The 27,319-nt window shown below is 34.6% G+C and overlaps 1 long non-coding RNA gene and 1 pseudogene across 1 annotated transcript; both read left to right on the top strand.

Moving 5' to 3' along the window:
* The first annotated feature begins 20,384 nt into the window (after window positions 1–20,384).
* LOC100819949 (lysine-specific demethylase JMJ25-like) lies at window positions 20,385–24,345 on the top strand (annotated as a pseudogene).
* Window positions 24,346–26,312: 1,967 nt separating this feature from the next.
* LOC121172795 (uncharacterized) lies at window positions 26,313–26,523 on the top strand. The gene is made up of 2 exons (XR_005886448.1): window positions 26,313–26,354; window positions 26,443–26,523. It is a non-coding gene; the product is annotated as an uncharacterized lncRNA (long non-coding RNA).
* The last annotated feature ends 796 nt before the right edge of the window (window positions 26,524–27,319 follow it).

Genomic DNA, 27,319 nt, shown 5'->3' with positions numbered 1-27,319 from the left:
CTCACCTCACTTGCTGCTGCTGTCCATCATTTCACTCTCACAACAAATAGGAATCATGTACCTGCATGGAAGAAATAATCACACAACACACAATGATTAGAATAAGCAAATGCATATAATTAAGCATGATACAATATCAATATTGATGGAAGTAACAATGACTTGTCAAAAACTTGGATGAAATTCAATATGTAAATCAAAGCTTTGCCCCTGAAACCCTCTGTGTAATATCTCGGGGCCTGATTTTTACCAAATTAAGGCACCAGAGAAGAAGATCCAAATCTAAATGACTGATTCCCAAAAACATAATCAAAACCAATGTAAAAACTAAAAAGCAATGTGATAGATACCAACTGGTAAGGGAATAAGGACTGAATTTTATTCAAAAGAAATAGAACAGAAATTACAAATTACACCGGAAACTCAGTAAACCAGTTAATACATAGGTTTCCCCCAAGATGTTTGAGAGCCTGGTCTCTTTCTTCCTGAAAACCCACTAAAAATTGCCTAACCCCCCTGCTGTTACTTCATAATTTATTCTGCAATAATTGCTTAAGGCAGTTACATATGGTCCTAAAAACACACACATAATTTATTCTGCAATAACTGCTTAAGGCAGTTACGTACACACACAGCTAATTTCCCATTCGAGACTGCCCTAGTCTGCCCTTGGGAACCATCTTACTGGTCTCTTTGTATTGGTACCTCTGGTACTCAATTTCATATATAATATTATATTATCTTTGCTGATAAAAAAAAAAGAAGCTAAATCACTACAAATTCAGTTACGATTAACCCTTTGTGCCTAACTAGGGTTTCGAAACATCACAACAGAGACAGACCATTGAACAATGGATTTTCATCATTAACATACAACAGAGACATACCTTCGATGGAAGCGCAGACACGAACTCCACAAATGCGAACTCGACAATGTGGTTGCAGTCATGGAAGCGCAACCCAATTTGTGACAAACACGAACTCAGACAGAAGGAGAAATAACAAGAATGCCCTGGAGTACCCTTTCCGGGACTCTTTCCTTTCCTACTTTTCTTCGACCTGCGAAAGTGAGCAAATGTTAAAACGACCAACGCCTAATGTTAAAACGAAAGGACGTACCTCAATGGATAAGTGGCAAAGACGATCTCCACAAACACGATATCCACAATGTGGTTGCAGTCACGGAAGGGCAGGCCAGTTTGACACAAAGACGATCTCAGGCAGAAGGAGAAAGAAGAAGAACGATAGGGTTCAAGCGCGCGGGTTGTGCAATTTCATAAGTTTAATATATAATGATAACAACATCGGTTTTTTAAAAATAACCGATGTTAACATCAACTACGTAACATCGGTTTTCTTAAAACCAATGTTAACATCAACTCGATAACATCGGTTTTTACAAAACCGATGTTAACAACGGCATACTAACCTCGGTTTTTCCAAAACCGATGTTAACTACTCCATAGTAACATCGGTTATCAAAATAACCGATAAGTCTACTTATTTACAAAAATGCCACCGCGCTTTTGTTAACATCGGTTTTGTGAATAACAGATGTTAAAGGTCCGATGTTATATGTAAAAATTGTAGTAGTGGGTGGTCATACAAAGGGAGAAAATCATAAAGACTACACATGTATTTAGATTTTAGGCACCTAAGAAAAATTTATTTAATGTCATTGTTTTATGGGAAAGAAAACCCCATATATATCTGGCTTATGCTTGCATAGTGAACCACATTTAATGTCATTATTTCATTTTAATAGTGTAGACATTATCTGAGCTGTCTTGTTTCTCTTTTTATTTTCATCTTTCTTATACAATATTTCTCAATTATCATTGTTTTATTTTTCATATACGGCGTCCTTTTGTGATAGTGTATATCTTACCTGACATTTGTATATAAAATTTTCTTGTTTGATATTTTTATGTCATCCTTTAGTAATTTGTTTGTAAATATTTTAGTAATTCCAATATAAATATATATTGTATCACTAAAATTTCTTGGGTCTGGTTATATTTTGAAGGATAAACTATCTTCTTAATCCCTAAAGTACTTAAATTTTTTGTTTTTATTCCTTAAACTTCTCAAGTCTATTATTAGTCCCTTAACTTTATTTCTATCCTTACTTTTAATCCTCTAACTTTTTCCCATCGTTACTTGTAATCCTTTTAAGGGACTAAAAGTCAAGACTAAATAAAAGTTAAAGGACTACAAATTCGATTGAAAAAGTCTAAAAACAAAATTTTTAAAAAGTTGAAGGACTAAAAAGATAATAAACCGTACATTGAATTATAGATTGAGCTTATTCTAAGAACAATTTTTTTTAATAAAAAAGGACAATTTGCATCAATTTTGTGAAAACTGATGTTGAAATATGCTATACAAGATCCGTATGTGCTATATACCATCGGTTTTAACCAAAATCAATGTGGTATAACACATTTCAACATCGTTTTTGGCAAATCCAATGTCGTATAGCACATTCAACATCTGATTTACTAAAATTGATGTTGTATACAATTTTCAACACTAGTTTTGCTAGAACCAATGTAGAAACATAATTTTGACCACAAATTAGTAGGGGTGGTCATGGTTTGGTAATTTAAATAACCATAGCTATAACTAATAAATACTTAGATTATAAGTATTTATAATAACTATAACTAGTTATAATTTGCTATAACTTGTTATTGATTTTAAAAACTGGTCACATAAGTGTTTATAAATATACTCTCTTTGGTATGAAATATAAGAAAAAAACATTTTTCATGGTCTCAAATATAAGAAAATTTCAACTAACTATTATTTAATGATACTATCTTTAAAATATTTTTCATTTAATTGAGGTGTTAGCTTCAATGACTATTCCTTATCATTGATATCAAGTTCCAATGAAAGGTAAATTGGAAAAAAATTAATTTAAATTTGTGCAATTAAATTTGGTTAACTAACTTTCTTATTAGTGTATCATGCTTTTTTTTTCTTATATTTGAGACCAGAGAGGGTAATTAGTTATATGGAATAAAAATAAGTTTTATCTATATCAATTATATAATTGGTTATGGATAAAAATAAGTTATTTGAAATAATCATTTCCATAAAATTAGAGTTTTATAACTACTTTTATATAATTGGTTATTACGTAATAAGTTGTTGTGGAATTATAAGATTGGCTTTGGTGCTAAAAGGAGAAGGAAGGGAGGAAAATGTAGTGGATTCGCTTCTCTTCGTTAACAAAAAATTAACAACTAAAGCACATATCATTGTATTTTAGTATGAGTGCATTAACAAACTACACTATGATGTGTGTGTACAGAAGAGCATTTTATATTATCTTTGATGGGTTATAGTTTTCGGCTTTTTATAATACATAAGTTTGTCTTTAAAAAAAATTAATGTATGTATGTATTATTCACACAATTTTATTCTGTTTAATTATTTACATTTTATGAATTAAAATTAATTAAATCAAAGACTAGACTTAATTTTATTAATAATAATTTTTTTATTGGTTAATTTTAGTTTTAAGGTGTTAGTTTTTTAAATATTATTATTATTATTATTATTATTATAAAAGCAGTAAAAAGTAGATCATATAAGGGCATTTGAGGGGAACAATTAATCCCCCTTATTTGGTATCACTAATTTTATTAACATTGTCTCACTTTTTTTTAAATAGGAAAAGAATTTTATATGAAAACATTCTAATCAGATCACATGATGTGCTACGATTTACAATAGGGAGCAAAATTATAAGATTTACAAATGTCCCACCCCAAAAATAAGATACAAAGCCTTCCCACCTGTGAATACAATTGGCTTGCCAAGTTACATTAATTTATCCTCTAATACTTCTTAATTAATAACTTATATGTCAAGCAAAAGTAGTAATATATATGACAGTAAAAGGTTGTTTTGAGTGACGAGAACCCCACACACATCCACTGCTCTTTAGCCAAGTTTGCACTCCCAACACATTAAGTTTCTAGCATTTGTAGTGTGAGAATCCATCACAACCAAATGAGTGATGACAACTCAACCATGCTGAGTGAAACCGTAAAGTTAACACTTTCAAAAGACCAGAGCGTCACTTCAGTGTTGTCATCACCACCATCACCATCACCACTAATGTGGTAACACGAACTACCTCGAATGACCTTGGACCTCCTCTTCGTCATGGACAGGCCTGTCGCATGCAATATTCCAGATCAAGGCGTTGAGCCTCAATATGGCCTGTTGCATGTTGATGGATGGGCTACTGGACAAGAGGGAGAAGCCCCACTGCCTAGGTCATTGTTGGCACTCGGCTTACATGTATCTAATGTTGAAATAGAAGCCACAACTCTTATAGTTGGATCACTGGGTTCGGAAAAGGAAGTGTAACGAGTAATTTAGTGGGTGACACGTGTGCTGGGAATTCTGTTAGGAATGATGGACACGTGGAAGGCGATCCACAAAGCATGGCCACGAGAAGGAGCACAAGGGCCACTCGTCATCTACGCTCGTCAAAGACATTTATTTGGGATTTCCCCATTTTGATGGCCATACACCTGTTCTGGAATGGATTTTCAAAGCTGAAAAGTTCTTCAATTATCATCATACTCCTGACTCTGATAGAGTGGAGATTGCTGCAATTCATTTTGAGAAGGATGTCATACCGTGGTTTCAAATGCCTCAGTGCATGGAGTCGGTGAATTCTTGGTCCGATCTAACTCTTGCTTTGGAGTCTCAGTTTAGACCATCTCCTTTTGATTGCCCTATGAGTGAATTATTCAAACTTCAACAAACTGGTATAGTTTCTGACTACTATTTGAAATTCATGGCTCTAGCTAATAGATCTGAAGGGTTCTCTAATGAAGTTGTTTTGAATTGTTTTTTGAGTGGGTTGAATGCTGATATTCATAGAGATGTGATTGCTCAGACGCCTATGACATTAATTCAAGTTGTGTCCTTAGCCAAATTATATGAGGAAAAGTATCAACTAGAAACTATAATCGGACCCTCAATTATTCTCATAGATATTCCCCTATTTCTGCTCACACTTTTAATTTCAATTCAGCTCCTTCTAATGCTGTTAAAAATACTACCAAAGCATCTTTGCCCCCATTGTTGCCTACGCCTAATACTCCTCCTCTTAGAAATAATTTTGTTAAGAAAATTTCTCCTGCTGAGATGCAATTAAGGCGTGAAAAAGGGTTGTGCTACTTCTGTGATGATAAGTTCACATTTAATCATAAGTGCCCCAACAGGCAGATGTTAATGTTACAACTTGAGGATGATGAAGGTGAAGCTCAGAAGAGTTTTGATGTTAGGTCTGAAGATAATAATAGTACTGCTGAAACTGTGATTGACAATCCTCAACATCTTTCCTTGAATGCCTTGAAAGGAGGTCTTGGTGTTGGCACTATTAGATTTGTAGCTCATATTAATACCTTACCTACGAGGGTACTTGTTGATGGTGGTAGCTCTGACAATTTTCTCCAGCCAAGAGTTGCCAAATTCTTGAAACTACCTATAGAACCAGCACCCTTGTTTAAAGTTATGGTTGGTAATGGTAACTACATGACTGTTGTAGGCATGATCAGAGAACTTAGCATTCAAGCTCAAGGTAACAGGTTTAAATTACCTATATTTTTGCTGCCAATATCTGGTGCTTACTTGATATTAGGAGCTAACTGGTTGAAAACACTTGGTTCTCACATTGCATATTATGATTCCTTGCTACTTAAGTTCTTACATTATGGGAAATTTATAACCCTATAGGGCGATGATGATGGTACTCCTACTCAAGCTCAATTACATAATATTAGGAGAATGATTTCTACTGATTCTATTGCTGAAGTTTTCAGTATGCAGCTTATTGAACCCTCCAATTTTCAATTTCCTTTATCTGAATTACTTGTTGATTTAGAACCGGAGTTGGCACTTCTTTTGCATACATATGAATTTGTATTTGAGAATCCCACATCCTTACCACCTCCAAGGTCTCATGATCATGCTATACCCTTGTTGGAGGGATCAAAACCAGTTAAAGTCAAGCCTTACCTATATTTACTTAGTCAAAAAGATGAAATTGAGAAATTGGTGCAAGGAATGCTTGAGGAAGGCATCATCCAGCCGAGTATGAGCCCATTTTCTTCTCCAATTATTTTGGTCAAGAAGAAGGATGGTTCTTGGAGAGTGTGCACTGACTATAGAGCATTGAATGCTATTACGGTTAAAGACACATTTCCTATTCCAACAATAGATGAATTGATTGATGAGCTGTTTGGAGCTAAATTTTTCTCCAAGTTGGACTTAAGGTCTGGTTATCACCAGATTTTGTTGAAACATGAGGATAGGTATAAAACAGCTTTCAGGACTCACCATGGACATTATGAATGGCTAGTTATGCCATTTGGGCTCACTAATGCCCCTGCTACATTCCAAAGTCTTATGAATGACATATTTAGGGGAGTCTTGAGGAAGTTTGTATTGGTTTTTTTTATGACATTATGATATATAGTTCTACATGGAATGATCACCTCTCTCATTCGGAATTTGTTGTAGCTCCATTGGAGCTTGCAGGCCTTGGATCTTCTTCATCAATGGAGTCCTTTGAGAAGAAGAAGAGTTAAGAGGAGACGCCACTTCAAGGAGAAGATGAGTCAAGAAGAAACTCACCACCATAGGAAGCCATGGATAAGAGCTTGAAGGTAAGAGAAGATGAATGGAGGGAGAATGAGAGAAGGAGCACAAAATTTTGTGCCTCAAAAGAGGTCTGAACTTTGAAGTGTAATTCTCAAATGATCAAAGTTGAAAAAAATGCACACACATGGCCTCTATTTATAGCCTAAGTGTCACACAAAATTAGAGGGAAATTTGAATTTCTATTCAAATTTCACTTGAATTTGTGGAGCCAAAATTTCACTAATTATGATCAGTGAATTTTAGCTATGGTTCAGCCCACTAATCCAAGATCAAGTCCAAGATTCTCCACTAAGTGTGCTTAGGTGTCATGAGGCATGTAAAGCATGAAGGACATGCACAAAGTGTGACTATATGATATGGCAATGGGGTGTAGCAAGTAAATGCTCACCTCCCCCTCTAAAATTTAATTGGATTCGGCTTCTCCCAATTCAATTAAATTTATTTCCCAACACACACATCAAATATTCACTTAATGCATACAAAATTACAAAACTACCCCTAATACAAAAGCTAGTCTAGGTGTCCTAAAATACAAGGACTGAAAAATCCTACATTTTTAGGGTACCCTACCTACATTATGGGGCCCTAAATAGAAGGCTAAAAAATAATGAAATCCTAATCTAATATGTACAAAGATAAGTGGGCTCATACTTAGCCCATGGGCTCGAAATCTACCCTAAGGCTCATGAGAACCCTAGGGCCTGCTCTTGCGTCTTTGGCCCAATCTTTTTAGAGTCTTCTTTCCAATGCCCTTGGGGGGTAGGATTGATTCATTCCCTCCCCCTTGAAAAGGATTTGACCTCAAATCCAGAGGTTCTTGAAACTCTGGGCTTCTTCCCTCAAAACATATATATTAGTGGTGTTTGGTATGTTGGTGTAAGGTAAGGTCCGAAAACCCATTTCCTGGGTATTTTCCCATGAGAGAACATGGTTCCTCACGAACTCAATGAGTGGTGCTACAAGTATAGAAAAATATGGGACAAACCTTTTGTAAAAGTTTGTTAAGTCATGGAAGCCCCAAATTTTCCTTATACTTGATGGAGTGGGCCACTCAGGAATGACCTTTATTCTCTTAGGGTTTATGGGAACCCCTTGATCACTATTTAAAAAATTAAGGAAAGAAATGCAATGAAACATACCTTTTTCTATATTTTTATGTTGATTATTCCTACCAAAAAGTATGACAAACCTAAGGTATCCCATATGAGCACCTAAGTTTGTATTGAAACTAAAAATAAAAACAAACCTACCTAATGAATCCCTATGTATGTGAGTCATGAAGATGTTGGATGGATGGGTGATTTTACAAAAGAGGGTTGCACCACTCAACACATTCATCATACCACCTATCATAGGGATTCGGTGCCTTATAATACCTATTTTGGGCACCAACAAAGCACAAGGAGTTAAGCTCTTACGAACCAAACCCTCATCGAAAAACTTCTTTACTTGAGGAATAACCTCAAGATCAAGAGGTATGGTAGTGCCAAGGGATGTTTCCCTTGATAGGAGAAGGTAAAAATATTTTTTAAGAAGGAGTGCTCTTTTGATATCACCTTTTGCTGCAAAATGATTTTCCTTCTTAACAATCTTCTTTGAAGACAAGGCCTTACAATCCTTCTTTTTATTTTGTTTTTCTAGTTTTTCTTCCTCATCCCTCTTATCTTTCATAGTTAGTTGATCTTTGGCAACCTGTGAAGGTGTTTGAGGATGCAACACAAATTTAGTGCCAAGATGGGTGAGGGTAATCTCATTAGTTAGGCCATTATAAATGATCTTCCTATCAAATTGCCATGGCCTTCCTAAAAGAATATGCCCTGCCTCCATGGGAACTATATCACAATTAACTTCATCCTTATATGTTCCAATGGAGAAAGGTACCTTCACTTGTTGGTTAACTATCATTTCCCCTTGCTCATTGAGCCAGTGAAGTTTATATGGTTTTGGGTGGGCAATGATAGTGAGGTTCAACTTGGAAACTAATCTTGTGCTACAACAATTGCAACAAGATCCACTATCCACAATAAGAGAACAAGTTTTATCTAAAATTTTGCATATTGTATGAAAGATGTTCTCTATTTGGGATTGAGATAGATCACAAGATTGACCTCCAAGGAGCCTTCTAACCATTAGGAGGTTACCTTCTTGATGGGGGTAGACTTCCTCACTAGACTCTTCACCCCTTACTTCATCTTCACTTCCACTAGAGGAAGGGGAAGAAGTAGTCTCCTCTTGACTACTATAAATGTCTTGACCCCTCATAATCATGGTTTTCTTTGTGGGGCATTGAGAGGCAATGTGACCTCTCCTAAGACATTTGAAGCATTTAATGTTGCTTATCCTTTCTTGGGAACTAGTCTTAGGGGTGGATTTCTCTATGGTCTTACCCTTACCTTCCTTGGGTTTTGAAGGTGCATCCCCCAAAATTTCGTGGGCTTGGTCCTTCCTTGGATAAGAGTGAAAGCCATAAGATTTTGAAGGCTTTCTATTAAGTTGTTGCTCCACTCTTATACAAAATTGGACTAGCTCATCTAGGTCCCTATATGGAAAGAGTTCAACCTTGTCCCTCACTTCTATATTAAGCCCACTAAGGAACCTAGCTATGCTTGTTCTTTCCTCCTCTCTAAGTCTAGCTCTTAAAAGGAGTAGTTCCATTTGTTGTCTATATTCTTCAACACTCATACTCCCTTGTGATGCAATCCTCCCTAGTAATGCGAGGCTAATGTTAACCTCTTGAGGCCTTCTATCCTTTTCTCTTCTATGGGAATGGTGTTTAGTATGTGAACTATGACACCCTCTATAATAGTCGCTAAGTTCATCACTTAAACATAGTATGTGAACTATGGTTAGGAGGCATGTTTTTCTTTTTCCATTTCTTTCATTATTTTTCTTCTTTCTTCCTCTCTTATTTTCTCTCTTTCATCTTGACTTATTTCTTCCACTCTCTTTTTTTCTTTTTCTTTTCTCTCTTGTTTTTATTTTCACAACTTAAGGGATCTCAACTCATCTAATATCTTATACAAGGGGTCCTTAGGAGTAGAACCCTCACCATTAACACTAGATGAAGAATGAAGACTCATGTTGGTTCCTAAGTTGTGATTCTTTCTTGTTGGGGGTTTGAAAACAAAAGGTAAAAGAAACTATTGTTGAAACTAGCCAAAATAAACACTAAAAGAGGTGTGAAAGATAAGGTAAAAACTAATTGGTAAAAGGCAAGCTATCTAGGCGGTTTGACAATGGAAGGTAAATGAAATAAGCTATGAAAGTAAGCAAGAAATTAAAGTGCAAGAAATGTAAACTAGGAGGATCCTAAGAGTGTTTGGATGACCTCATTTAAGATTCCCAACAAAACACTCACTATCCTAAGGAAAAATTGCCTAAAATTATTACACACAAATGGAAGTAGGGTGACCTATTGGAGGCTCCCAACTTACTTCGTATGGAAGACCTTTTTGTTAGAAAATTTGAAAGCAAAGCAAATTGCCAATTTCAAAAACAAAAAAAAAGTCTTCAATTTTGGTGGCTATTCTCCCTGTGGTGTTTCACTCAATTTGGAGAGCTTCTTAGTCCGATTTAAGGTGGTTGGCCCCTTGCTTCTTGACTCAAATTCTTCAAGGGATGACACCAATCCTCCTTTCCATTTCCCTATATGGCAACTCACAAACAAGGAAACAAAGAGACAACCAATAACCAAAGACCAAAAAATGAAATGAAAGCTAAACCAATAGATTTTTAACAAGACAAATTTTCAAGGATTATTCAACAATTAAAGCAATGAAAAGCACATAAAAGCAAGCTAGGACTCAAAGAGAAACCTAGAATGACTCTAGAGTAGAGTAAAAAATAAATTAAGACTCAAGAAATCTCAAGTTTTGGCACTTGTTTTCACAATAATTTTCAATTGAAATTTCAGAACTAAGATTGGTATAAAATAGGCACCAATTATAGAAAAAATTTCGAGCCAAAACAACAAACACACTTCCCTTTCACTTATTTTTTCCTGGGCATTGATTTTTCTTATTTTTTCCTTTTATCCAAATTGCTTGGTTCTTTTTTTTATAATTTTGGGCTAGATGTCTAGAAAATTCAGTAAATATTTCAGCTCAAAATTCGTAGTGACCAATTCCCAGTAATTTATACAAGTTTATATGTTCAAGCTGCCAACACCAACGATTTCAAGCTAGAAATCAAGAGTAGTGTTTATGTTGCTTAAGGCTTGGATAGTTACAATTTGTGTTTGCTTATGCTCAATTATCTTGAATAACACAATTCAAGAGAGCTTAAGACTTACTTTGATTCACAAATCCAGCCACAACTCAACTTCATCATAGGCATCATGTAGGAAACTTAGAAAAAAAATAGTTCAACAACAAGACTACTTCTAGGAATTGATTTAGAACATGTTATGAACTAAATAACATGCATGAATTAAAATAAAAATTCAAAAGATAAGCTAAGAATGACTAGAATACATGAACAAATGTATCTAGAATTCAATCAACAAAATAAAAATTTAACACAAACTTAGAACATAATGTGACAATTATTATGACTAAACATGACTATAAGACAACATTGATTAAGTGATTTACACTTAGATTTTTGTGTTTTTTTTCTAATCAATATTTTGGAAGAAAATTTAGATCTAAAGGTTCAGCACAAGAATATTATGAATGAAAATTGATAGAACCTAAAATCAACACAAAAACAAGATTCAAGAGTAGATCTACAAAATTAGAATCATAGAAATGCAAGAACAAGTGTAGATCTAAGATTTAATCGGTTTATTTTTTTGAATCTACTCTAAAAAGCACCAAAACACAAGACAATGGAGTATATACATGTAGAATAAGATGAATAAAAAGGAATTAAAGTGAATTGACCGAACAAAAAGATAGAGGAAGCAAAAGAACATCACCTAGATGAAGATGCTCTTGATACCACATGATGTAGCTCCATTGGAGCTTGTAGGCCTTGGATCTTCTTCACCAATGGAGTCCTTTGCTTCTTGAATTTTAATGGCAGCGGAATGGAGAAGAAGAAGAGTTGAGAGGAGATGCCACTTCAAGGAGAAGATGAGTCAAGAAGAAGCTCACCACCATAGGAAGCCATGGATAAGAGCTTGAAGGTAAGAGAAGATGAATGGAGGGAGAAGGAAAGAAGGAGCACGAAATTTTGTGCCTCAAAATTTGAAGTGTAATTCTCAAATGATCAAAGTTGAAAAAATGTACCCACATGGCCTCTATTTATAACCTAAGTGTCACACAAAATTGGAGGGAAATTTGAATTTCTATTCAAATTTCACTTGAATTTGTGGAGCCAAATTTTAGAGCCAAAATTTCACTAATTATGATTAGTGAATTTTAGCTATGGTTCAACCCGCTAATCCAAGATCAGGTCCAAGATTCTCCACTAACTGTGCTTAGGTGTCATGAGGCATGTAAAGCATGAAGGACATGCACAAAGTGTGACTATATGATGTGACAATGGGGTGTAGCAAGCAAATGCTCACCCCCCTCTAAAATTTAATTGGATTGGGCTTATCCAAATTCAATTAAATTTATTTCCCAACACACACATCAAATATTCACTTAATGCATGAAAAATTACAAAACTACCCCTAATACAAAAACTAGTCTAGGTGCCCTAAAATACAAGGGCTGAAAAATCCTACATTTTTAGGGTACCCTACCTACATTATGGAGCCCTAAATAGAAGGCCCAAAAACAATGAAATCCTAATCAAATATGTACAAAGATAAGTAGGCTCATACTTAGCCCATGGGCTCGAAATCTACCCTAAGGCTCATAAGAACCCTAGGGCCTGCTCTTGCGTCTCTAGCCCAATCTTCTTAGAGTCTTTTATCCAATTCCCTTGGGGGGTAGGGTTGCATCAAAATTTCTGCTAAAAACCTTACAACAACATAAGCTTTATGCTAGATTTTCTAAGTTTTCTTTTGGGGTTAGACAAATCGATTACTTGGGCCATGTTTTGTCAGGTGCAGGAGTGTCTATGGAAACCACTAAGCTAGAAGCCATTACTAGTTGGTTGTGGCCACAACCAAATATTATAAAACAATTGAGAGGATATATAGGACTCACTGGTTGTTATAGAAGATTTGTCGAAAGTTATGCTTCTATTGCTGGACCACTCATTGAATTATTGAAGAAGAACTCCTTTCAGTGGTCTGATTTTGCTTCTCAAGCATTTGTGCAGCTCAAGAAAGTTATGACTTCATTTCCAGTGTTAGCAATTCCTAATTTTAGAGAACCATTTGTACTTGAGACTGATGCTTCTGGTTCGGGTATTAGAGCAATACTGAGTCAATCTCAACATCCTATTGCTTATTTCTCTAAGAAGTTGTCCCCTAGAATGCAGAAGCAATCTACTTATACTAGGGAATTCTATGCTATGATTGAAGCCATGGCCAAATTCAGGCATTATTTGTTAGGCCATAAGTTCATTATTAGAAACTGATCAGAAAAGCCTTAAAGAATTGTTGGAGCAAACATTGCAGACTCTAGAACAACAACAATGGTTACCAAAATTCCTTGGTTATGATTTTACCATACAGTATAAACCAGGTAGGGAAAATATCTCTGTTGATGCATTGTCTAGAAGCTTGTTCATAGCTTGGTCAAAGCCTACTAATCATTGGTTAGCAAAAGTTGCAGCAGTTACTAAGGAGGATAAGTTACTAAGTGAACTTATCAATCGTTATGCTCATGAGGGAACCATTGATCCTAAGTATGATGTAAAGAATGGATTAATATTTAGAAAAAGGAAATTGATGATTCCTGAAAATTCAGCTTTGAGAAACCAGATTTTACAAAAATTTCATGACACTAAAATAGGGGGCCATGCTAGAAGAACTAAAACCATGGCTAGAATTTGCAGTCAATTTTATTGGCTAGAAGATATTAAGTCTTATATCAGATGTTGCAGTATCTGTCAATAGGCTAAGATGGATCAAGCAGTGCCTATAGGATTGCTGTAGCCATTACCCATTCCACAACAAATCTGGGAGGACATTGCTATGGACTTCATCACTAATTTACCATCTTCTCATGGCTATTCGACTATCATGGTCATAGTTGACAGGCTTTCTAAATTTGGCCATTTTATTGCTTTAAAAGCTGAGTTTAATAGCAAGTTGGTGGCAAATGTATTTATCAATAATGCGGCAAAGATACATGGATTTCCTAAGTCTATTGTGTCTGATCGTGATAGAGTGTTCATTAATTCTTTTTGGCAGCAGTTGTTTAAAGCTCAAGGAACCACTTTAGCTATGAGTTCATCTTACCATCCTCAAAGTGATGGCCAGACGAAGATCCTTAATAAGACTCTTGAAATGTACTTAAGGTGCTTTGTGTTTGATAATCCTAAGTTGTGGTACCCTATGCTAGCTTGGGCACAATATTGGTACAACTCTTCTTATCATCACAGCTTGGGTATGAGTCCATTTAAAGTTGTATTTGGCAGAGAACCACCTAGAATTGTTCCTTATCAAGTCCATCCTAAGGATCTTGTATCTCTACATGAAACCCTTATTAATAGAGACAACCTTTTATAGAAGCTCAAGGGGAACTTGGCTAGAGCACATAATTACATGAAAATGCAAGAGAACAAGAAGAGACATGACTTTCAGTTGGAGGTGGGAGATTTGGTTTTGCTAAAATTACAACCATATAGGCAACACTCTGTTTCTCTTAGAAAGAATCAGAAGCTGGGAATGCATTTTTTTGGACCCTTTGAAGTGGTGGAACGTGTGGGACAAGTTGCTTATAAGTTGGAATTACCTGAGGTTGCACACATATATCCAGTTTTTCACATTTCATTACTTGAGAAGTTTCAAGGAAGTTAGTCATAGCAGTACTTACCAATGCCACTTTCAACAACAGAATTTGGCCCAATCAATCAACCAGAACATGTTTTGGATACAAGAATTATTAAGAGGAATGGTATTGAAATTCAGCAGATCCTAATTCAATGGGAGTCATTTGATGCCAGTGAGGCTTTGTGGGAGTCATTGGATCAAATGGCCTCAGAATAATTAAGAGGGGGGGGGGGTTGAATTAATTATTAATGAACCTTTACTAATTAAAAAACTATCCTTAATGTTACTAGATTCAATTAGGCTTTTACTATAATGTTAAGAAAGTAAAGAACAGAAATAAAAATTTAACCAAAAGTAAAAGCGATAATTAAAGTGCACAGTGGAAATTAAAGAGTGTAGGGAAGAAGAAGACAAACACAAGAATTTTATACTGGTTCGGTGTTAGCTCTTTGGAAAGTGTACCAAATCGCTCGTAGTAATAATTTCTCGGTAAGCCGAGTGTCGTACCACAGGGATTTTGTTGCACTTATATGAAGTACTTTTCAGTTTGCAAATTGTAAATTTAGTGTATAAAATTAAATCTAATTTAAATCTAACAAAGGATAAGAAATTCAAAAATAAAAGATAAAGATAATAGATAAGATAAGATAAAAGATTTAGAGATAAGATTAAAAGATAAAATTAGAAGATAAAATATTTAAATTGCGATATGATAAAGATAACTACTTCTACGAAATTCAAATAAAGGAAGACTAAAGTCTAAACCTACTAAGCCTAAATACTTACTCCTAAATAGAGGATAGCTACTCCTAAGAAAAGCCAACAGTAAAATAAGGAATAACTACTTCTAAGGAAACAAATAGGAAAAATAAGGAATAACTACTTCTAAGAAAAGCCAACAATAAAATAGGGAATAAAATCTATATATTAAAATCGCTAAAACCTAACAAGTCTAATCAGCCTAGATATATGGATTCAGGATTTGTTTGTTATCAATACAAGTGAACTAATTATGCCCCACATCTATCCATCTACTTGCCCCTGATGCCTCATGATGACAAGCCTACCTTAATTACCTATCTTCCAAATGCCCTTTGCGAAGACTCAATAACTAAGATGCATTAAGTTTACATTCTAGATGTTTGCTAAAGCATGGGCATTGGGGCATTAGGTCATGCGAACCCTATGATTTCTTTCTTTTATTGTTCTATTAAGCGTTACCCTCTCTCGAGTGGCCTAACCCTTAAAATCGATTCACGCATTCATTCCTTATCCCTAATTAGGCTTTACCCTTTCCCGAGTGGCCTAAAGGCTAACAGAAAATAAAGTCTGAGATGCAGAATAAATAAGAAAGAAAAGCAGATAAAAGAACCTGGAAGGAAAACCCTCTAAAAGATAACCCGATAATTTCTTCCATTTAGTGTTCCATTAAGCGTTACCCTCTCCTGAGTGGCCTAACCCTTAAAACAGATTAAAGTATTCATTCCTTACCCCTAATTAGGCTTTACCCTCTCCCGAGTGGACTAAACCCTAACAGAAAATAAGGTCTGAGATACAGGATGAAAAAGAAAGAACGGTAAAATAAAAGAACCTGGAAGGAATTCCTCTTTTTATTGATAACTCTTGAAATGCTTCATACATCATTGGCTTTTTAGGCCTGCCAGGCCCTAGCTAGGGGGTTTAGCCTCTCATAGTCATGAGGGCTTTACAATGAGAAGGGGGGGGGGGGGGCTGAAAGAAAGGTAACAAGAATATAAGAAAAGGGAAGGAAAAGGAGAGAACTGAGTGCCAGAAGTCTGAAAACTGAGCTCTCTAGAAGTGTGTTCGTTTTCCTAGGCTGACCTTCTTATTTATAGGTGCAAACTTGGGCTTGGGCTTTTCGTAGTCTCGCTAAGTGCAAAGCCTCGCGCTCAGCGCAACGTCGCGCTCAGCGCGTTTTGTGCGCTTAGCGCCTTGACTTCTTGCGCGCTGGGCGCGTCCTGCGCTGAGCGCCTTGCTGGACTTGGGCTTCCTCTGATTTCCTTCTTTTTTTCTTTATTTCTTCTCCTTTTTGCTTGTTGTACCTCCCTTTTTCACATCTGCAATCAAAATTCAAAATTAATTAAATCTTTCCAAATTAAAGCATAAATAACTGCTAAATAATTAATTCTAAGTTAATTTTAGACCAATTTTCCACTATTAATTAGCAGTTATCATTCGGCAACAACCCGTGCCTACATCCAGTCCCCAAGCAACCTACGATCCTTGAGATTTCTTTTCAACCTTGTAAAAACCTTTACAAGCAAAGATCCACAAGGGATGTGCCCTCCCTTGTTCTCTTTGAACAACCAAGTGGATGTACCCTCCACTTGAACTGATCCACAAGAAATGTACCCTCTCTTGTTCTCAGTTACAACAACCCAAGTAGATGTACCCTCTACTTGTACCACAAAGGATGTACCCTCCAATGTGTTAAGACAAAGTTCTCAGGCGGTTAGTCCTTTGAATCTTTGTGAAGGGGAAACAAAAGATATCTCAGGCGGTTAGTCCTTTGAAATCTTTTGTTTAAGGGAAAGGGAAGAATCAAAAGAATTCTCAGACTGTGTCTTTTTGAATTCTTTGAAAAGGGAGAAGAGAGACACAAAAGAATTCAGGCAGTTAGTCCTTCGTTCTTTTGGAAAAGGGAGAAGAGAGACAAAAAGAATTCAGGCGATTAGTCCTTGTTGAATTCATTTTGGCAAAGGGAGAAGTGAATGAAAAAGATGAATAGCACAAGTTTTTTTATCAAAGAACTTTTCTTTAAAGAAAAACTTTTGAACAAAAACTTTTAGAAAGATGAAGAGAAGATGAATCAGAAAAAATCTGTTGAAAGAGTTGAATGATGTTGAGAGAGAAGATTGAAAGATAGATTTCTTGATTGTTATCAAAATTCATGCCATGGTCACGTATTTGTAATTTCTTGATGACTCAAGTCAAAGTTTGTGACTCTTGGCAATTTCTTTTAAAACTAGTCACTTAGAAAAGTTGTGACTTTTGAAAGAATCTTCAGAAACAAGTCACTTAAAGAATTGTGACTTTTGGAAATGTATTTTTCGAAAACAGTAACAGATGTGACTCTTCATTTTGAATTTTGAAAATCTTAACGTTTTAAAACACTGGTTACTGGTAATCAATTACAGCTTTGTAAATCAGTTTGAAAAACAATGCTGGTTACTGGTAATCGATTACTACCTTCTGGTAATCGATTACCAGAGAGTAAAACTCTTTGGTAAAAGATTTTGTGAAAACTTCTTGTGCTACTCAATGTTTTGAAAAACTTTTTAATACTTATCTTGACTAAGTCTTCTTCTTGATTCTTGAATCTTAAGTCTTGAATCTGGATCTTGATTATTCTTGAATCTTGATTCTTGAAACTTGATTCTTGAGTCTTGAATCTTGAAACTTGATTCTTGAATCTTTGCTTGAAACTTTGCTTAACTCTTGATTCTTTGGCATCATCAAAATAACCTTGGAAGACATTGCTTCCACATTAAACAATCTTATCCTCGATTCAACCTTGAGGACAAGGTTGATTTCAAAGGGAAGGGTATTGTAATGAGTAATTTAGTGGGTGACATGTGTGCTGGGAATTCTGTTAGGAATGATGGACACGTGGAAGGCGATCCACAAAACATGGCCACGAGAAGGACCACAAGGGCCCGCAAGGAGAATGTGCATTAAAAGGGTTATGATCATTAAGGAAAAGCATGTTGTTGGTATGATTCTCTCTCTTCTGCACCCATCTTCTTCTTGAGCTCATCTCTTTCTCCGACCCCCTCTACTAATTCTGATTATTCATTGTCTCCTTGAACCATGTGACTCGAGTAGCTATCAATGACGTTGCTACAAAATTATAGCTTCCATTTTCTTTCTATTTTTGTCTCAATATCATAAAACAATCCCAACACACAAATGCTACATTGTTCTGTTCCTTAGTTCATATAATACATATTATATCGTATTGCTTGTTACAGGAAGCAATTTAGAAGGCAAAGCTGGATTTGCATTTGGAGATCTAGAGCATCTTCTTGTGGCTGGTCTGGTCTGGTCAAGTTGTGATGTGTTTTACAATGAAATTTAATCAGTTAGTCGATCTAGCTTCTAGTTTCTTGTTGGTAAATTGAAAGAAAGGTGATATCAAATTCCATTTCTCAAAAGGATATGTTTAATTGCAAATGGTACATATCCTAGTTGAAATTAAAGTGACATGTGAATTATATGACCATGGTTTGGATTGAACTGCACCCATATATGAAAAGGTGGGTGCTGATGGACATATAAGAATATTTCATTTCGTACTACATGAAATCACACTCTCCAACATTTTCCTTTTTCATTATACTTCAGGCCTAGAGAGAGAGAGAAACAAACATATATTCATTTTTCATTCCATGAACATGAATTATGTAGACTAAGATTTGCGCAAAGCTGCAAATATATGAAAAAAGGTCTAAATTGTTTTTCTTTAACAATAGAAAAATGTTAGCTTTATGTTATGATTCCCATGAATAGTAATGTTGCTCACTGAATCTTTACACAAACAGAAAATCCCTTGTATCAATTCAAATGGTTGACTGATAAAATATTCCGAAAACTACGAAAAAAAAGAGAGTAATATTGGCACAGTTTTATACTATTGTAACTGCCATCAATATTTAATGAAATACAATAAATTATATCAAAGACTTAACCATATAATATTAATTTGAAAGAAATTAATTAATGACGTTTAAATAGGGGCATTTGAGGGAAGCAATTAATCCCATTATTTGAAATCATTTTTCTTTTATTGCAATTTGTTTGAAAAAAAAACTTCCCTTCCCTTTATTACAATTCTAACACATGTTTTGAAACTCTCATTGATTAGTACAAGCTAGGTTGCAATGTCACCATGTCATCATGATCAACCTCACTTGTTTGGTAACCCTTGTTTAGTAACACTGGTTAGTTCAAGGAGGTATTGCCATGATCAATCTCACAACCATCTTTCACGATCACTACCACTGAGAATATTTCCATCACCCCCATATTGAATGAAGCAATAATGTAAGTGGAGAGTCTTAATGCCACCAATTAACTTCCTTTTGGAATATAGCTCCAATATAACATTTATTACTTTTTCACACATTACAGAGGAGGATGCCAAAACATCTTTTATTATTTTTTTTATCAACGATGCCAAAGGAGTGACGTAACCCTCTGAAGCTTGGTGCCAATATGTTGAAATGAAGTCACTCGTGAAGTAGGTTTCATAAGAGATTGTGTTGGCAGTACCTTAAACCTGATTGTTAATTTTACATTGAAGAATATGTGGGGATTTAAAAATAATAACACTTGTTTAAAGCTTATTGAGAACGTGAATTCAATATCAAAATATTAGCACATTTAATCTTGCTAAAACACCTATAGACTAGAGATTAGAGATTAATTCTCATTTCACAATCATTGTTGCCAACTCTTGGACTGCTTGCGGATTGACAGAACCAATGTAATGTAAAGGCAGAAAGAACTTGCACTACTAAAAAATTACTTTTTTACAACGCGTATTTTAAGATGGTTATACATAACCATCTTAGAATGTCATGCGGTGACAGTTTTGTAGTTAAGAATAATAATTTTTTTATGACACACATTCTAAGACGGTTTTATGTAACCGCCTTAGAATGTACTAGGCGGAACGATAACAATGACGGGTTTATATGTAAAAACGTCGTTGTTTTAGAATAAAGGGACCTGGCTTATAATAAAATGGCAGGTGTTGTTGGCGTTTTAAAATACAGAAACCCTAGCCTAGTTCTTATCACCATCGCTAGGGGAGAAAGGGAGAGGCGTGAAAATGAGCGGAGTGAAGGGGAAGAAGAAGGGAGCGAGCTTCGTGATCGATTGCGCGAAGCCGGTGGAGGATAAGATTATGGACATTGCTTCTCTGGAGAAGTTCCTTCGGGATAGGATTAAGGTCGGTGACAAGGCCAGTGCACTTGGCGATTCCATTACCATCACCAGGGACAAGAGCAAGATCACCGTCACCTCTGACAACAACTTCTCTAAACGGTGCTCTCTTCGCCATGCTCCTCTTGTATGCTGCCATTTTTTTTCTCACAGGAGGGGATTTATTATTATTATTATTATTATTATTATTATCGATTATAACATTTCTCAAAATCAGGGTGATTTACTTTTTCCGTCAGAGAATAGATCTAGGACTCTGTTACTAACATTGAGATCGACATGATAGAAAGATGTTTGAAAACTTAAGCTAAAGCTCTTTTAGTCTTTTAGGGTTTTCTACAAAGTTATCTAACATATTCGTGAATATACTTATGGGCTAGCTGCGCTTGGATGTCAGCTACAAGCTTTAGGATTTATTGAAACCCCGTATATCGATCTTGATAATCCTTTGGCCAAGGAATTAATGGAAGTCTATGAGTCCATGGGCGACACATTAGCCTTTCAATATGGGGGTTCTGCAGGACACCATAAGGTAATCTCTCTACCTTCTGGAGTTTGGACTTTATGGATTATGAAATGTAATTTGGGATCAGAATTTCTACACATAATTATTTTATTTAGGATTTGCATGAGTTTATCTTAAGCTTAACATTGAATACAGAATGACATAAGTTAATCTAATTCTGAAAGCTTATTGCTTTTATTAGGATGTCTCGAAATCCAATAAAAATATGCCTTTTTATTTTATTCCCAATCTTCTGCAGTAGGGTTTAATTTGTTGTAGGTTTGGTTAATTATATGGATGCAGTTATTACATCACATGATTCTTGTTTAACTAGGTCCTATACTTTTAAAATTCATAACTGAGATTAGGATATGCCTTTCAAGTTTAGCATGTGTAATTTCTTTTCTTCTTAGTGAATTTTTTGCTTTTTCTGGGACTAAGATTCGAATACACGAGATACCTGTTCTTGATAAGTTACAGTATCTCCACGTGCTGCTGTCCCCAGTGCTTCCGGTGGTAAAGTAGATCCACCGTGAACAATGTTTTGAAGTTGAACTTGAAAAGAAGTTGCGTGATAAGGTTTATTTGGGTTTGCTGGTAGTTTTGTGGTTGGGTATGTTGGTTTTCTTTTTGTGTGGTGAATAAGTAGTTGATGTTGTAAAAATGGTTTCTCTCTCAGGTGTTGAAATAGATCTTCCGAGGATAAAATTGAACACAGATGAGTAGGTGTGCTGGTACATTTGTAACAAATTTTGTTGAATGGTTGGTTTTAGTGGGTGCTGAAGTATCATGCACCTGTTCCTTATTCTTAGACAATATAAGGTTCATTATTTATTTTTATTTGTTTCTTGCAGTAATTTCTGTAGGATACCTATTACTGATTATCATCGATGCTGTCCAAGTTGCTCATATGATTTGTGCCTTAATTGCTGTCGAGATCTTCGAGAAGCCACTGCAGATCACAATAAAGAACCTCAAACAGAACAAGCAAAAATTTCTGATCGAAATATATTAAGTAAATTTCTGCATTGGAGATCCAATGACAATGGAAGTATTCCATGTCCCCCTAAGGAGTATGGTGGCTGTGGTTATTCTTCATTAAATTTAAGCCCAATTTTCAAGATGAACTGGGTTGCAAAGTTGGTAAAAAATGTAGAGGAAATGGTTAGTGGCTGCAGAATTAGTAATGTTGATGGTCCACTGGAAACTGGGCTGAATGATCTCAGACTTTGCCAATACTCTCATAGAGAAGCCAGTAATGATAATTATCTTTATTGTCCAGCATTTGACGATATCAAAACTGATGGGATTGGCAGTTTTAGAAAGCATTGGAAAACTAGTGAGCCCATTATTGTTAAGCAAGTATTTGATGGGTCATCCATTTTAAGCTGGGATCCAATGGTCATATGGAGAGACATTCTAGAGACAACATATGGGAAAGCAAAAGATGAAAACGGGATGGTTAAGGCCATAGATTGCTTAGATGGGTCTGAGGTACAAATATATATTTACCTCTTCTCTTTTTGGTGATTGAATTTGTATTGGTTTTATCTATTGCACTATTTTTGGTTCATCATTTATGCTAAATTACTCTGCATTATGGCTGCATTTTGTTATTTTAATATTGACAGGTTGATATTGAGCTTGCTCAGTTCATGAAAGGATACTTCAAAGGGCATATTCTTGAAAATGGTTGGCCACAGTTATTGAAATTGAAAGATTGGCCTTCACCTAGCGCTTCTGAAGAATTTCTACTGTACCAAAGACCCGAGTTTATCAGCAAACTACCTTTACTTCAGTATATTCACTCCAAGTGGGGCCTTTTCAATGTTGTAGCTAAATTTCCTCATTACTCCTTGCAGAATGACGTAGGACCCAAGATATATATATCTTATGGGATTAGTGATGAACTTGGTAGAGGTGATTCAGTGACAAATCTCCACTTCAATATGCGTGACATGGTATATTACATTAGCCTTATTAACCTGTGAGATGATAAATGGTCATGTTTTTGTCTTTTATAGTATGAACAGATACAAGTTATTATTTACAACCACTTTATGGTTATCTGGGTTCCTAGATAGACTGCAACTTCTTTATAATCTTTGTTCAAATTTCAAGTGTCTTAACTATATCAATTTGATGCTTCATTGTTAATTTATGTTTGGTTATGTATTTATCATGATCTTCCCATATTAATATATGCAGGTTGATATTTGTACCTAATTAATTGTCCATACTAAGTGCTTAATGACAATTTATTAAGTGTTATGCATATTCAAATGTCGGATGTTTACCTAAACTCTGCTACATACTGTGCATTTGTGTTTAATATTTTAAAGTTCTCTCTCTTTCTTCTCCCTGTTATCTTGTCTAGAGTGAAATAATGGAATTTTGATTTTATTTGAAGAAAATGAAAGAAGGGGGCTATGAGTAAAGTGACATATGATTAATTTATTGAGTTTCATCAGGTGTACCTTTTGGTTCATACAAATGAAGTAAAGCTGAAGAACTGGCAGATAACTAAAATTGAAATGATGCAAAAAGATAAAGCTAATAAGGAATCAGAGGCAAAAGAATCAGGGATCCTCAAATATCTTCAAGGGGGAGTTCACCTTATTCCTTACTTGGTACAAAAAAAATTAGAATGGAGATATTTTTCTAACACAACACAAATGCTTCTTGTTTAATTATATGGATGCAGTTATAACATCACATGATTCTTGTTTAACTAGGTCCCTATACTTTTAAAATTCATAACTGAGATCAGGAATATTTTCTATAAATTGACGGAACTGTATTCGAGATACTGAATTACAAATGATTTATTTGTTAAGGACCTAACTATAAATTTTAATAGTATAGGGATGCATTTAAAAATTCCGAAATAGGTCAACCATCTATGGATTAATTGGTTATAAACAGGCCATCAGAATTTCCCCAAAGCTTTAAAGGAAATCTAAATTTGCCTCTTGTCGGATTGCTGCTCACTCTTTTGAGTATTTTGCAATTGGTATCACTATTTAGATATTTTCTGAGAGAAGAGGTCAATGGAAGGCAGCAGCCCAATCCCAAGAATTTATTCGAACACTACAGTGTTATTATAACAACACATATTTAGATGGTGATAAGCAAAAAGCAATTAACTTGTAAGTCAATAAGCCAATTTTTTAGTTGTATTTACAACTGTTTTCATATGTAATATGGTTTAAAGCAAACACAAGTTATGTATATATGTGATTGTATTATAATGATTTAGTAATTGTTGTGTTTGATTTTGTTTGGATCAGACTCTTGGGGCATTTTCAACCCCAACAAGGAAATCCAGCACTATGGGAGGTAGATTCGGATCAGCATTACACTGTCAAGAAACATGGTCTGTATGTAGTAGATGACAGCGTTAGGTAAAGAGTGGATTATTGAGTTGCACCAGTTTTAGTCATTTTCATTAAATATTTAATTTTCAAGAATTTAATTGGTGTATATGAACTTTTGATATTTTGTCAAAAAAATATGAAGATATTGTTCATCAAACAGAATTTAGATGGTCAAAATTAAGAGGGATAAACGGTGCAGATACTGTTCATCGAACAGAATTTAGATGGTGAAAATTTTTAAAACAATATCTATACATAACTAGATTCTATACACCGATCAGTGAGATACTCTACACATGTGTAAAATCTTAAAACAACAATTATTTTTAATCGATGAATGATTTCGTGATCTGATATCATGTTTCTAGCAAGTAATAAGTAATTCATTTAATCTCATGAATTCATTATTCAAAGTTATCAATTTAGGTATGGAACTCTGATCATGGAATTCCAGTTGCTATATCTCCCTTTTGTTTTTTAAATTAATTTTATTGCTTGCATAAATTGATTATAGGTTTTAAGCATGAGCAGATTGGGCGGTGCAGCGGCGGTGGCACCCCTTGTTGCCGAGGTAAATTACACTATTTTTCCACTTCAATACCATGATCATTTCCACAGCTAGCTATAGCAAAAGAGAAAATGATAACGATGCTTAAATTGTGTGTTTTTTAAAATTTATGTTACTTGAAATTTTAATCAATTGAACTAATGAATACTCTAAATTTTACATGTAATCACTTATATTGTCTTTCAATTTAAAGTTAAATAGAGAGAAAATAAATAAATAAAAAAAGTAAGAATGAGAGAAAGAAAACAAAAATAGTAGAAAAATATGTTTCTATGAATAAATCTCAGGAAAACAAGTTGGGGAAATCTTCTCTTATCTATTAAAATTAAATTAAACTCAATTCAACGAAATTTATTTTTTATAATATTTTTTAAAAGTGGAACTTAAAAATTGTTTAATTTTAAGAAAAAAAATAATAGTAATGAAAGTCCAAAAAAATCATCTCTTCTATTTTCTCTCTTATTTTTTACTTATTTAAGTTTTTTAATTTTTTTTACCTATTCTATTCTATTAGGACATTTGGTTGTAGGTGAAATTTTGAAATATTCTCACAAATTTTAGTCTATTGGATTTGCATGAAATTAATTTTGGATCCAAAACTTAATCATAACTTTTCATTCTTTTCTAGAGTATATTTTACAAGAATGGAACCTTTATTCCCCACAAATTCAATGTGCTTGCCATTGAACTACACTCACTGGGTAGTTAGTATATTTTTTCATCCCACACAACTAAACAATCTTAAATATCGTTGCCTTTGTCCCATAAATAAATGTTGGCACAAGTAAGGCCCACGACAACTCAACAAGTGTGAAGGAAGTGTGTGGGGAGCTGACACTACCACATTTGTTGTTTTTACTACCAGCCTGGGAGAAAATACCTTATCTGAAAATATTATGATTTATCAAATTTTTAAAAAAAGTTATAATGAATTTGGATTTTAACATATTATATGGTAAGAGGATTTTATGAATTTATTAGATTTAAAGGATTTTAATATTTATAGAAAATGTAATAAAGACCTTGGGAATGTATACAAGGTATGGTGTTTAGCATGATTGGTTGGATAGGATTAGTACTTTAATTGTTTTTGTTGGAAACCTGAAAGTTTTCTTTATTCTCCCTATACCAGGCTTTAGGGATGCCTCAAGAAGCTATTGCATGTTATCAGCGTGCTTTTTAGACGCGGCCAATTGCAAAGACTTTGAATATTAATGAAGATCTAAAACTCTTTTTATAATCAGTAGTTGTGTAACTATTGCACAATTGATATTTGCGTAATTGGTGGACTATCTATCTAGTTCTAAAATCACTATCAATGACATGTCATGAATGGCCATTGATATATTGTAGCATAATTGGTTTATATATCTTGTTTTTGGTATGCACAACAGGAAGAATGTTGAGGTATTTAATGTGGTTTCATTAAACCTATTTGTCTTTCAAATTTTATTTCTTATGTTCTCATTGTATTATTATCAATCTATTTATGTAGGTGTTCTGCTATGCCTTGAGTGTTAATGATGGTACTGAATGGAGGCAACGTATTCAGTCTGAAGCAGAGCACTTTGTGGATGTATCTGCCATGTCATTGGATGCAATAGCAAAAATGATTAATGAGGATAAGATACATATCCTTGTCAACCTAAATGGTTATACAAAGGTAGGGGGTAATTCTTTTATGTTCTTTCTAGTATTTAAGCTTCACAATTAATTCAATTTTGTTATATCAAAGTTGGTTTTATACTTCTATTTTACTTGTTTACTATAGTCTTGCGAGTAACTTTTCCCCCCCTATTGTTTGAAACCGTAATTGTATCATGGCTTGGTAAATTTTATGCTTGGATTTCACCTCATTATTTTTCAGGGTGATTAATGGCATGACCCTTGTTAGTTCCTTTTTTCTTTTTGAATAATGAAACCTTATCATCTTTTGATTAATGGTTTTTGATATTTATGCTTAGGTTTTGAGACAACTTGCACCCAACTTGTCAAAATATCTGGGGAAAAAAAATTTAAGACGAAAAAAAAAGAAAATCTAAGACGGATATTGGCATAACCGTCTTAGAATCCTATACATACTAAGACGGTTGTACCAGAAAACCGTCTTAGTTTGTATGATATACTAAGACGGTTATTGAAGTAACGATTATTGAAGTAACCATCTTAGAATGTCACACATACTAAGACTGTTTTTTGGTACAATCATCTTAGTTTCTATAACCGTCTTAGTATGTCATACAAACTAAGACAGTTTTTAATCAAAAATCGTCTTAGTTGGAATGACATTCTAAGACGGTTGCATATCATTATCGTCTTAGATTGGTTGATATACTAAGACGGTTAGGGAACCGTCGTTGTAAAATAATAAC

Source organism: Glycine max, chromosome 9 (genome assembly GCF_000004515.6).
Source record: "Glycine max cultivar Williams 82 chromosome 9, Glycine_max_v4.0, whole genome shotgun sequence".
Taxonomy (NCBI): domain Eukaryota; kingdom Viridiplantae; phylum Streptophyta; class Magnoliopsida; order Fabales; family Fabaceae; genus Glycine; species Glycine max.
Note: the sequence above shows the minus strand (reverse complement) of the source record. Positions and strands in the feature narration are given on the sequence as shown.